Raw genomic sequence first — 14,270 nt, forward strand, 5'->3', positions numbered from 1 at the left:
AAGTGGTCAGGTTGTCCCCATCAAGTGGGGAGTTGTGCCCCAGGATGGCAACTGTGAACCAATGAAGTCCACTTACGACTTTCTTTTTCTCTATATTGAATGAAAAGAAATAAGTTTTGCCAAAATTCAAGGAGACAAATACATACCAAAAGAACAAATAAACGAGTTTATTAAGTAAGAACCCTAAGGCACAGATTTTTGGATGACACTAATTTTCCTCCATTAAAGGAAAAGAGGCAGTGACTTTGGTTGACATACCTTGCTTAAGGACTTTATTTATAAAGGACACAAAAATACTGATTTGAAGGGGCACATGCACCCTGATGTTTATAGCAGCAGCATTATCAACAATAGCCATATTATGGGAAGAGCCCAAATGTTTCCATGAGAAGGAAACAGGATTACAGTCTCATGCAAAAGATGTCAGATGAAATTGGGGATTTATTTCTATGCTTCTACCATAAAAAGAAATGTACAAAAAAAGTTCCAGAAAACCATTCAATAAAATATTAATGGAAAGAAATTTGAAGCTTTCCCACTAAGATCTAGGCAAGGATGTCCCCTCTTCTTTTCAACATCGTACTAAAAGTGCCAGCTAATGCAATAAAGCAAAAAGGAAATAAAGTGTATATTGATTGGGAATGAAAAAATAATAGTATCTTTGTGTGCAGATGACACAATTATGTATATACAAAATTCCAAAGATTTGACAAAAAACTCCTAGTAAGCAATTATACAAGGTGGCAGGATACAAAGTTACTATACAAAAGTTGATTGCTGTCCTAAAATGAACAAATGGAATTTGAAATTAACAACACAATGCCATTTACATTAGCATGCAAAAAGAAGATTTCAAGTTAGGTATAAATCTAACAAAATATCTACAAGATTTATTTGATAAAAACTACAAAACTCTGAGAAACAAAATCAAAGAAGAACCAAATAAATGGAGAGATAGTCCATGTGAATGGATAAGAAGACTAAATATTGTCAGGATGTCGGTTTTTTCCCAACTTGATCTGTAGATTCAGTGCAATCCCAATCTAAGTCCCGGAACGTTACTTTGTAGAGATTGACAAACTGATTCTAAAGTTTATATGGAGTGAAAAAAAACCCAGAATAGCTAAAACAATACTGAAGGAGGATGAAGTTGGAGGACTGACACTACCTGACTTTAAGGCTTACTAAAAAAGCTACAGTAGTCAAGAGAGTATGGTATTGGAGAAAGAATTAACTTTTAAATCAATGAAAATTTTGCCATTTGCAACGACATGGATGAAGCTAGAGAGTGTAATGTTAAATGAAATAAGTCAGTCAGAGAAAGACAGATACCATGTAATTTCACTCATATATGAAATTTAAGGAACAAAACAAAGGAGCAAAGGGAAAGAGAGAGAGAGAAACCGAGAAACAGACTCTTAACTATAGAGAACAAACTTATGGTTACCAGAGGGGAGGTGGGGGGGGAGTGATATAGGAGACGGGGTTGATTAAGGAGTGCACTTGTGATGAACACTGGGTGATGTATGGAAGTATTAAATCACTATATTATACACCTGAAACTAATATCACACTGTGTTAACTATATTGGAATTAAAATTAAATAAAAAAAGAAAAAAGAAATCAATGGAATAAAATGGAGATTTCAGAAATAGACTGTCATAAATATAGTTAACTGATTTGTGACAAAGGAGCAAAGACAATTCAATGGAGCAAAGAGTCTCTTCAGCAGATTATACTAGAACAACTAGACAGCCGCATGCAAAAAATAATCTAGACACATTAGGAGAAAATCTAGATGACCTTGGGATTTGTGATGCCTTTGTAGATAGAACATCAAATACACAATTAGATGAAGGAAATAATTGATAAGCTGGACTTTATTCAGTTAAAAAAAAAAACCTTTTGCTCTGTAAAAGAGTATCAAGAGAATGAGAAGACAAGCCATAGACTGGGAGAAAATATCTGCAAAAGACACATCTGATAAAGGGCTGTTAGCCAAAATGTACAAAGAACGCTTCAAAGTCAACAATAAGAAAACAAACAGCCCGATTAAAAAATGGGCCAAAGCCCTTAACAGACACATCACCACAGAAGATAAACAGATGGCAGATAAACATATGAAAAGATCCTCTACATCATATGTTATCAGAGAAGTGAAAATGAAAACAACAATAAGATACAACTACATACCTGTAAGAGTGGTCAGTATCTGAAACTGAAAACTACAAATTCTGGTGAGGATGTGGACTAGAAACTCTCATTCATTATTGGTAGAGGTGCACCGTGGTACAAGCACTTTGGAAGACAGTTTGTTGGCTTCTTGTAAAACTAAACATTCTCTTACCATACAATCTAGCAATTGTACCCCTTGGTATTTACCCAAAGAAGTTGAGAACTTACGTCCACACAAAAACCCATACGTGGATGTTTATAGCAGCTTTATTCATAATTGTCAAAAGTTGGAAGCAATCAAGGACATCCTTCTGCAGGTGCATGCATAAAGAAATTGGTAATTCAAACAATGGACTACTACTCAGCGCTAAAAAAGAATGAGCTATCAAGCCAGGAAAAAATATGGAGGAAACTTAAATGCATATTACTATGTGAAAGAAGCCCATCTGAAACGGTTATGATCCAAATATATGACATCCTGGAAAAGGCAAAACTATGGAGACAGTAAAAAAATTAGTAGTTGCCAGGAGTTGGTTAGGTGGGGGGTGGAAGGAATTAGGCAGAGCACAGAGGATTTTTAGGGCAGTGAAAATACTTTGTATGATATTATAATGATGGATGGATATTATAATGATGGATGTATGTTATTATGTATTTTTACAAACCCATAGAATGTGTAACACCAAGAGTGAACCCTAAGGTAAACTATGGACTTTGGGTGATTATGATGTGTTAATGTAGGTTCATCAGTTATAACAAATGCACCATTTTTGCGAGGGTTGTTGATAATAGGGGGGTGCTTTACATGTGTGGGGCAGGAGATGTATGGGAAATCTCTACACCTTCCTCTCAGTTTTATTAAGAACTTCAAACCCCTGTAAAACCAAGAGTCTTAAAAAAAAATTAACAGCAGCCATCACTTGTTGACGGGATTACAAGCACGCTTAACTTTTTCCTTTGCCCTTTTCTGTATTTTCTCATTTTTTAAAAAGAACATGTTTTGCTTTTATTGTCAATGGAAACAAGAAAGCCATTTCAAACAAACAAACAAAAAAAAACCCTCAGAAGTCAATATTAACCTGGGATTTATAGATTCTCCAGGAAGTTTCAACTTTAGTAATAGTCTTTGCATTACTCCCAGCTCAAGCCGTCTGTCGTTGGTTGACAGAAAGTATACCTACTCATAGCTCTTAATGATGGTCTCTCCACTTATTGGAAGTCTATTATTGTTTTTCCTCTTTCCTTGAGGAAAATTACGCCCGTTTCGTTAGTCTTTTCTCTTGGTGCCAATTTTCCCAACCCTTTCATCATGTTAACACTTCCCATTGGCAACCCCACCAACTATGAAAAAAGCGACATCAAAGCAGGTTGACCGCATCCTGGAACAGAAATTTGTAGAGTCTGAAACAAAATCTTACCACATCACTTGTGGCCTGAGAAAGGGCTAAATAAGACCTATGACTAAATAGGGCTCTGGTGGCCTCCAGAAATCTATCACTTCTTCTATCACTACCACACCTTTAGTTGTTACTGGACCCTGCCCCCCGACCAGGGCAGGCTTTATCAGGAGGTCCTGGAACTGGAATGCTCCAGTGCCAGTCGTTCTGCCTTAATAATAATAGTTCTGGGGTGCCTGGGTGGCTCAGTAGGTTGGGCATCTGACTCTTGATCTCGGCTCAGGTCGTGATCTCATGGTTTGTGAGTTTGAGCCCCGTGTCGGGCTCTGCGCTGACCGTGCGGAAACTGCTTGGGATGCTCTTTCTCTAGCCCTGTCCTGCTCGTGCTCTCTCTGTCTCAAAATAAGTAAATAAATAAACCTAAAAAAGAAATACTTCTGATCACTGTATCATTAATCATGACCAAATGACCATATTGGTCTCTTACTGTCACGGCTATTACTACGGTCGATTCTCATTATTTACAGCAGTTACGTTCTCTAAAGCTGCCGACCACTTTAAATTAGTTGATATGAAACCATTATTCCTAAGGGAAAAGAAAGGTTAGGTACCTGCAAGACCCCTGTCACATCATGTTCATCAATCGATCAATACATACCTTATTTCATGTGTGACACATGCAGTTTTGAAACTTAGCTGACACCTGTATTTTTTCTGCAAGGCACAGCACAGCCTTCTCGCACTTAGGCGCACTGGAAAGCACGTCACCTTTACACACGGGGACTATTTTCCACAGGGAAATCACTAACCAAAAGCAAAAAATGCAAAAAACTGTATACAGACTGCAAAAGTTCGCTTGTTTAAGGTAGGAGAGCTAGAAGAAGAAGGCAGAGCAGTGTGCCTTCGACCTCAGCTGGGAATGTGTACCAGATCCTGATTTAAAGAGACAAATAGGTATCAGAAGAGCAAATAAATATGCTTGCTAAAAACGAAGTCTTTTGTCTAATTTTGCATTTAGCTCAGAACTTCTTGAGTACTGGCACATACCCCAACCCACAGTAAGAGCTTGATCAGAGCCCTAAGAATCTGAAACAGCTGAAATTTCCATCTCTGACTTTGGAAATTCTCTGAGCTCCCCATTTTTATGCACATCCAATTTCCCAGAAAAGGGAGATGCTTTATACAGCAAACTGTGAGAGAAACCACCCAGCAGGGTATAGTAACCCTTAGGCTTGGCTTGTGATTTCACTGGACTCTTAGATACGCCAAGAGGTTGGCTTAATACATCAGGACCACCCATGTCCCTGTTCCTGTGCAGGCCAACTTGACAGGGCTCCCTGGTTATGTCGGGACTAAATATCACCCAAACACTGACCAGGAACCAGATTTCCCATTGCAAGCCAGAAGTATTTTCTTTGTTTTGTTTTAGAGTATATTATCGGTCTCCCCAGGGCACTGGGTATTCAGAAAAGCTCTTCCCAGGAAATAGCTTGTACTGTTTGGCAGTGTTCATATAGGACTGGGTTTGGGGGTGGCTGAAGTGAAGGAAAAATCTAAACCTCATTTTCATTCCACGCTCTTAGTTTAAATGAGCGGCAAACTGCCCACCAAATAAGAGCACCCAACCTGGAAGAAAGGGTAAGTCTAGGTTGGTTTTCTAGCAAATTCGTCCTCCTGTCAGGGCCTCTCTTGGAAAGTCATTTGTTAATCTCAAAGAGAAGTCTAAAACCATTACTTGGTTTTACAGTTTAGAAACAGGTTGGACATCTTTCCTCTAGGATAGAACGAAGATCTTTCTTGTTGAACCTTTAGTTTGTCAAGCTAGATGCTTCCTCGGATAATGTGAAAACTTCACTCTGTGAACTTTTGGCTTCACATTTTAATGGTAAAGGAACAAAGGTTTAAACCTGTAGTAGAATTTGCCCACAGCAGTTCAGTTAGTAATGAGAGAACTGGAAGGAGAATCAAAGTTTCTAAGACCAGGAATGGGATAATAATTTTTTTTTTCTTGACCCTGTATCAAAAAGAATGACAAATTAGACTATATCAAACAAACAAACAACGGCAAAAACCTTTCACATGGCAAAAACACCATAAGCAAAACAGTATGTCAAGAACCTCTACATTCCTGGGACGCCTGGGTGGCTCGGTCAGTTAAGCGTCCGACTTCAGCTCAGGTCATGATCTCGCGTTCTGTGAGTTCGAGCCCCGCGTCAGGCTCTGTGCTGACAGTTCAGAGCTGGAACCTGCTTCGGATTCTGTCTCTCTCTCTCTCTCTCTCTCTCTTTCTCTGCCCTTCCCCTGTCATGCTCTGTCTCCCCACTTGGCTCACATGCTGATCCACGTTGCCCAGGACATGGGTAAGAAATAAATGTTCACTGTTAACCCACTCTAGTTGGGGGTCATTTGTGATTATAGTTAGCGTAAATCTGACGAATACGCTCTGACACCTAGAAGACACCATTGCTGGATTGTATCTGTGACAACCAAGCAAGCCTTTTCCTGTCCTTACCTCTCTTTCCCCCCTCCCCCTAACCCCTCCCAGCCTTCTCACTTGGGGGAAGTCAGAGGCTGACTCAGCCTGGGGCAGGGAGGAGAGGAGCCTAGGAGGAAAATAAACCCCTTCCTCTACTGCCAACTTCCAACCTGTGTTTGGGGAGACGGGACATTCTTAAATAGGCTAAGAATAGGACAATTAAAAAAATTTTTTTTATGTTTATTTATTTTTGAGAGAGAGACAGAGACAGAGCATGAGCAGGGGAGGAGCAGAGAGAGAGAGAGAGAGGGAGGGAGACACAGAATCCAAAGCAGGCTCCAGGCCCTGAGCTGTCAGCACAGAGCCCGACGTGGGGCTCGAAGTCACGAACTGGGAGATCATGACCTGAGCCGAAACCAAGAGCCAGATGCTTAACCGACTGAGCCACCCAGGAGCCCCAAGAATAGGACAATGTTAATATTGCCTCAGACGAGATATCTAGGCTCATACAACAGGGCCGATGTTGTAATAAAAATCACCAGAGACATTTTTATTATCTGAAGTGTCTCGGGGAAAAAAATACGAGAACAGCTTGTGATTTCATCCAGGGGCGGAAAAAAAGCTAGCCCCACAACGAGAGACAAAATAAAGTTTTTATTATTCCCTATTAGAGTCAAGCTCGTTTAACACAAAGGTCAACACATTTCGATTGTTTCCAGTTTGCAGACACAAACGACACTTCTGTGGATAACCTGGCACGTGACACGATTTGATAGGCTGTGAGTCTAGCTGTACGATGAAGTCCTATAACTAGAATGGCTGCTTCAAATGATGGATGTGTTTGCAATGTTGGTGAATATTACCAAATTGTCTTCCATGAAAGTCACGCTCTAATTTACCACCCACCGGTAACGGGTGAGGGAATTCGTTTCTCCACACCCTCAATTATACAGCTTTGTATTCGTTTTCTGAGGCCACCATAACAAATTATCACAAATCTGATGACTTAAAACAAAACAAATTTAGTTTTGCACAGTTTTGGAGGTCGGAAATCTAAAATCAAGATGTTGGCTGGGCCATGCTCCTTTCAGAGGGTCTGGGGGAGAATCTTCCTTCCCTCTTCCAGCTTCTGGTGGCTCGGGGGGATTCATGGGCATCCTTGGCTTGTGGCCGTGTTACCCCAGTCTCTGCCTCCCGTCGTCACAGGGCTTTGTCCTCTTCTAGCTGTGAAACATCGCTCTACCTCAATCTTTTTTTTTTTTTAATGTTTATTTATTTTTGAGAGAGAAAGAGAGAGCATGTGTGCATGAGCAGGGAAAGGGTGGAGACAGAGAGAGAATCCCAAACAGGCTCTGAGCTGTCAGCACAGAGCCTAATGCGGGGCTCTATCTCGTGAACTCTTGAGTTCGTGACCTGAGCCAAAGTTGGACGCTTCACTGACCGAGCCACCCAGGGGCCTCCTCTACCTCGATCTTATAAGGATGCTTGTCTTTGGCTTTAGGGCCCATCTGGGTAATTCGGGATGATCTCTTCATTTCGAGATTCTCAACCTAATTAACATCTGCAAAGACCCTTTCCCCAAATGAGGTTAATTTCACAGGGTCCTGGGGTTAGGACATAGGTACATCTCTCTGGGAGCCACCATTCAGCCTGCTCCAAGTTTATTAAAACTTTCTAGTCTTTTCTAATCTTATAGATGAAGAAGTAGTTTCTCTGGATAGTTTTATATCCCTTCCTTCTTAAAGACTCTTGTTCCTTGATTTCCATGACACTGGTCCGTCCTGTCCTGTCCTGGCTGTTCCTTGTCAGTCTCATTTGTGGATCTGCTCCCGTGTCCTCGTGTCCCTCCCCGGGATGCACTCTTCCGACGCCTTACTTCCTTTGTGTTCATGCTGTTCTTCCATTTGAGCTCAACCAGTCCCGGGGTTTTAAATACGTTTATTTGCCCATGCACCTACATTTATATCTCCTGCACCCCAGACTGCACGTCCAGACACCCCGTTTCCACTCAGATGCTGTGCCCTGCTAAGCATATTGGGGTATAAGGTAAAAGAAAACATGTGAGCCTTTATATACGCTTATCAAAATATCCTGCATATTTTGAACCAAGTGTAAACGGCAATGGAAGTTCTACATTTTAAAAAAAAGTGACAATGTGTAAAGCTCTATGTTACCTAATCCTTCTGAAGGCCATCAGTCATCAAGGAGAGCAAGGGGTTCCATCAGGAACCATAGGCTAATGCAATGCATTAGGCTAATGCATAATAATAAAGGGCCATAAACAAACAATAACAGCCCATCTTTACATTTTTGGTATTTTGTTCGGCATCAATTTTTTGCATTGATTTTTATTTTTTAGTTTTTTAATGTTTATTTATTTTTGAGAGAGAGAGAGAGCACAACCGGGCAGTGGGCAGAGAGAGAGGGAGACAGAGGATCTGAAGCTGGCTCCGTGCTGAGCGCAGACAGCCAGATGCAGGGCCCGAACTCACGAACCTTGAGATCATGACTTGAGCCGAAGTCGGCCGCTTAACTGACTGAGCCGCCTAGGCGCCCCTCGTTGTGTGTTTTTGTTTTCAAGTATATTTAAAAATATTAGTTATCTTGATTACTGAGTTTTTTGGTGCCCCTTAAATTTTCTGTCCAAGGCAAGTGTCACAATTGCTTCACCCTGATCCTGGCCCTGCTTGATATCGCAAAACCAGCCCCCCAATTCCCCACCCCACTCCACTCCACCGCCATCGCAAACCTCTTCCTTACTCATCTCGGTGAAGGTTAGCTCCCGCTCCCAGCTGCTCGGGCCAAAAACTCTGAATCCATTTCGGTCCTTCGCTTTTTTCTATCTTCCCTATTGAATCCATCAGTACATCTTGTCAGCTCTGTCTCCAGAATTACCTACAGTGGGACCCTTTCTTTTCACTCTCTCCACTACTCACAGTCTAAGCTATACCATTGCCTCTCGACTGCATTACTGCAAAAGCCTCTTGGTTGATCTTTCTGCCATTACCCTCCAGATGCTTCCCAGCCTACTCAGAACAAGATCCAAAGCCATTCTATGTCTGGCAAGACCCTAAATGATTCAGGAATCCACACTCTTACCTCACCACCTCTCCGATTTGATCTCCTCCTTCTTCCTTTGCCCTTCCCCTGCCCCATGCTCTAGCCATACTTACTGTTCCTCAAGTATGTCAGTGTTTCAGGGCCTTTGCACTAGCTGTCCCTCCCCCTCTCCACCCCACCCAGAAGTGTTCCTACAGATATCTGCACAGTCAGATATTTCACTCCGTTAAGGTCTCATTTCAAATATCACTTCACAAAAAGGTCTTTATACCCATTACTTCTAAAATAATGCAATCCTTCTATCTCCCACCGCCATTCTTCTCTATACTATTACCTGAATTTTTTTTCTTCATAATGACCAGTAGCCACCTAATGTAATGTATACATTCCTATGTTTATTTATTTTTTTGTCTGTCACCTCCCACCAGATTATAAATCCATGAAAGCAGGGAGTTTTTATTATTCAGTCATATATCCCCAGTGCCTAAAGCAGGATCTGGCTGGGAGTAATATTTTGGAACTAATACACTTGAACTTGGCTCCTACCCCTCCAAGGCAGTTAAATATTTTATCCTTGGTTTTATTTCTAGCTACCTAGATGGCCTATTCAAGTTTATTCTGGATGTCTCTCTCTGTAAGCAAGATCAGGTCTTTCTGGTGTTCTCCCTCTCTCCTCTTTATTACTGCTTCAGGCAGTTAATAAAAATCTGTTGATGATAATGATTTTCCTCATTAAATAAGGCAGATGTGGTATCGGTAGACTGACAGGTGACTGAAAGTCACCCTGGGGAATCAGGCTGATTGGTACTCCACACGATAGAGGTCAAAATGATTTAGTTCTTATTAGATGAATGAAAACATTTTAAAAGCTTGTTTATATTGCTTGTTGATTATTCCACTGAACCTTGTCATTAACACATTGGGGAAAATAAATGTAATTCAAAGTCACCTTTGCTAAAGAGAAAATGATCTATCAAGAATAAAAATAAACTTGAAAAGGAACAAGTGAGACAAATTCTGAGGAGAATGAACGGCAGTGACCCAGGTTGTGAAAGGTTTGACGAGACACAGGACAGACGGAGGCCTGGCATCTCACCGCAGTTCATGCTGGACCAAACACCATCCAGAGATAGCACTCGGCATGCGCTGGGTACTTGTAAGAGACCGGGCACTGTGGCATCCTATAAGACAAGGGAGATTAGCATCCCCGCTTTAACTGATTAGCAAACTGAGCTTCCCAGAAGTTAGTAACTTGTTCCAGTTAACAGCCAGCCTGGTGCTCAATATACACGAGGAAACCAACAAAGCTGTTTTATCTGGAGCGCGAGCTTTGGGTCCCAATTCATTGTCTCTGTGTTACCAAGGATTTGACACAGTCCTGAGAAGGAGCCAAGAAAAACGATTTAAAGAATGGAACTGGATGTTGTATGGAAACCAATTTGACAATAAATTTCATATTAAAAAAAAAAAAGAATGGAACTGTGTGAAGAAAGCTAAAAGCCAATCTACTCATGAAGAAGGAGAAGGGTTGAAACAGTCTTTCCTACACTCTCCTGCTCTCAAATGATTTACTTTGCAACTGAGAAAGAGGCATCCTGATCGATTACTTGAGTTAAGCTTACGAATGGGTGTACAAGAGAACAGGGGAGGGTAATGATTAGATTTTACGAACTGCTTTGCATTTTAAAATAAATTGTTCCTCTACACCTTTGGGGCAGTTGGAAGATGAAAACAAATGCCACCAGAACAGTAATTCTCTGTAAATGTTAAACTAAAAGAAATTAAAAAAATAAATGTTTATTTACGTATTTTGAGAGAGAGAGAGAGAGCAGGGAAGGGGCAGAGAGAGAGAATCCCAAGCAGGCTCTGCGATGTCAGTGCAGAGACTGATGTGGGGCTGGATCTCAGGAACTGAGAGATCATGACCTGAGTCTCAATCAAGAGCCAGATGCTTAACCGACTGAGCCACCCAGGTCCCCCGGTTCTCCATAAATTTTAAATAACAAAGTGAAATTGGGGTTATAAGGTACTAGTAGAATGACCATACCCTCTTTATAGTTTTGTCATTGCTCTTGTCGTACTGTATGGAGCTTTTTGTTGTGTTTTTCCTGTTGGCGGTGAGCATTGTAACAGTTGAATCCACTTTCTTCCATCTCTGTAGTTCCAGCGCCATATTGTTTGTTGATTTTACTTATAATAAGTAATGGCCACCATTTTTTCATTAATTAAAGACAAATTAGACCCCCTCAAAAATATCTGTTTGTGAATTCGGGTTGAGCCAGAATGTATTTTTTTTTTTAATTTTTAATGTTTATTTGATTTTGAGAGAGAGAGCATGAGCGAGGTAGGGTCAGAGAGAGAGGGAGACACAGAATCCGAAGCAGGGTCCAGGCTCCAAGCATGCAAGGCTCAAACCCACGGACCACGAGATCATGACCTGAGCCAAAGTCAGACACCCAACTGACTGAGCCACTCAAGCGCCCCCAGAATGAGTTATTAGTTAGCACTCTGTTAGCTGTAAGGGGCAAAACTTGGCTGAGTGAGCAGGGAAGGGGTTACGAGGGGGCTATCCCTCTATTGGAAGGGGAAGATGTGTTCTCTACTTGGGGAAGCTGTGCTAGGGGAGGAAAAAACCACAGTCAGCTCAGAAACGTTTTGTTATTTGGAGAAAACGACTGCATCCATAGGTAATTACTGAGCTTTTGAGGCTTTTGGTGCTGAAGATTGGGAACAGCAAAAGTTGGAGACCCAGTGTCTTCTCAGGGAGCTCACACATCATTTGGGGGAGGCTCAAGGCCATCACACGCACGGATTCCACCTTCTCAGCCTTCAGACCTGGGCTCAAATGTCAGTTTCCCTAATCTCCCTCATGAGAGGCATCTCTTTGTCCTACACTCTTATAGAGCTCCGTCCTTGTCCTTAAGACAACTTCAGGCATTTATACATCTGCTTGTGCGCCTTTATAAATTGGCCTCCTTCCCCTGGAGCGTAAGCCCTGTGAGGCAGGGGCCATGTGGATATAAACTCACCATTGTATCATGAGCCAGAGCACTTAGAATACATAGAATAAAGGATGGCTGTAATCGCTGAAGATAATCATCATGAATCACCTATTTGAGGAATTGTGAACACAAAGCAAAGGTAAGAGCCAAGGACTGAGCCTTGGGGAGGGCCTACAGTAAATCAAGCAAAAGGAAAAAGAGGTACATGATGAACCAAATAGAGGTGAGCCCAAGGAGGGAGCTACGGCTTACCTAGCATTGCTCTAGTCAAGATAGAATAAAGTTTCCATGAAAATGGAGAGATGCAGTGTTACTACAGTGAATCGGAAAAAGGATAAAAAGTTCTTTAAAGCCCCCTAGGTTTGCTCTAGAAGATGAGACTCAACCCACTGGCACAATCCCTCTTGACCCAAATTTGAACTGGTCTCCGCATGGGTTAGGGAAAGCTTTCCCACTTAGAAAAAGCCCGAGCACCTAGCCTTGACCTCAGGGACTTTGCAGCCTTTAAAGAAAATGAATAATTTCAAAGCTTCTGCTTGTTATTTGTTTTGTTAAAGGTCACAAGTTGGGATTTGCTTCTGGTGGAGAAAGGAGTGAGTAGGTGTTTAGCTACGCAAAGAAGAACGCAAACTTTTATACTGGAATTGAAAAGCAGACACAGTGAGCAGAGAGTTGGGATTTCTTGGCTCTGGCTGCACATTAAACCACATGGGGAGTTTTCAAACACAGCCATCTCCTAGCCCCAATTAAGAACACATGAATCAGAATCTCAGTAGGTACAGTCCAACCGCTGGAATTCTTAAAAAGCTCCCCAGGTGACTCTAGTGTTTAGCCAGGATTGAGCATCACTGAACTAAATTGTCTTATATGATGAAGAGAAAGTATGGTTTTCCTAGGGAGCAGGGATTATATGCGACTTTTAGAAGTTCAGCCTTTGCATGAGGTTAGAGATGGGGAGTCAGAAATCGGGAGAGAAAAAAGATGAGATGGGTGGGGTCTTTGATCTGGTTGAGGAACGTCCCTCTGCAACATGGTGGCTGGCCTAGGGCTAAGGAGGTAGACAGCCAATATGGGCTGTCCCCCCCTCCCCAACTGCCCCTGCCACTCATTTCACCACCCCTTCCCCCATGAAAAGCACAGCCTGTGAACTTCAGAGTTTTTGGTATCTGACTTATGACTGATGTCATGTTTATTGTTATGTTATGTTATGTTATGTTATGTTATGTTATGTTATGTTACGTTATGTTATGTTATTGCCGTCTGTGGGAATCTCTCACAGCAAACTTGTGTTAGCAGGGCCACGAGGAAATGAGGGAAGGGGCTGTGTCTACACTTGGGCGAGAGTGGCAAGATGGTAAGCAGTGCCCAACAACGCAGCCTGGTACAAGCATCTTGAGGGAGGTGACAAGCATCCCTCACTCAGCAATCATCAGCTATCTCTGCCAAGGCACTGGATTTCTTGCAATAATGCAGAATGAGGGTGAAAGATTTTATTTGCACACAGTTTTTAACAGTAATACCAAAGGGCAATAGATTCGACCGGAGCCAAGAACGTCAAGGACCAAGGAAAGATTTTTAGATTTGCAGTAAGATCTGTGGGAACATTCAAGCCACCAGTTTCCGAGGCACATCTGTAGGGTCTTACAAACAGGGTTCTGTGTGTGGTGTGTATGCTGGGGACGGTGGTGAGGACGAAAAGAAGCAATTCAGGTGTAAGTATTCAAGCAACAGAGGCATTGCTGACGCCCACTTAGGGCAGAGGTTTGGCAATAAAAAGGAGAGAAAGGGAATCTGAGCTAGAGGAGGGGACAGGATCAAATGAGGATGCTTTTACGTGTTTCATTTCGAGCCAGGATGGAGGTGTATATGCTTTAACAGAAAGGAAGAGGCAGCAAAGGGAATTAAACATGTCGGACAAGAAGTGCATAGATGTGATGCATAGTCAGACATTTTTAGGGTGGTCTTGACATTTCGGATTGTGTGATTCCCATGGGTAAACCACTTTTGAGGGTTTACCTTGAATTCAGGTATGTTTGCTTATTTTCAAGTCGCTTACGTATGCCACTGTTACACATCTTTTTTTTTTCCATTTTTTTTAACGTTTATTTATTTTTGAGACAGAGAGAGACAGAGCATGAATGGGGGAGGGTCAGAGAGAGG

The sequence above is a fragment of the Panthera onca genome, chromosome B1 (genome assembly GCF_046562875.1).
Source record: "Panthera onca isolate mPanOnc1 chromosome B1, mPanOnc1 haplotype 2, whole genome shotgun sequence".
Taxonomy (NCBI): domain Eukaryota; kingdom Metazoa; phylum Chordata; class Mammalia; order Carnivora; family Felidae; genus Panthera; species Panthera onca.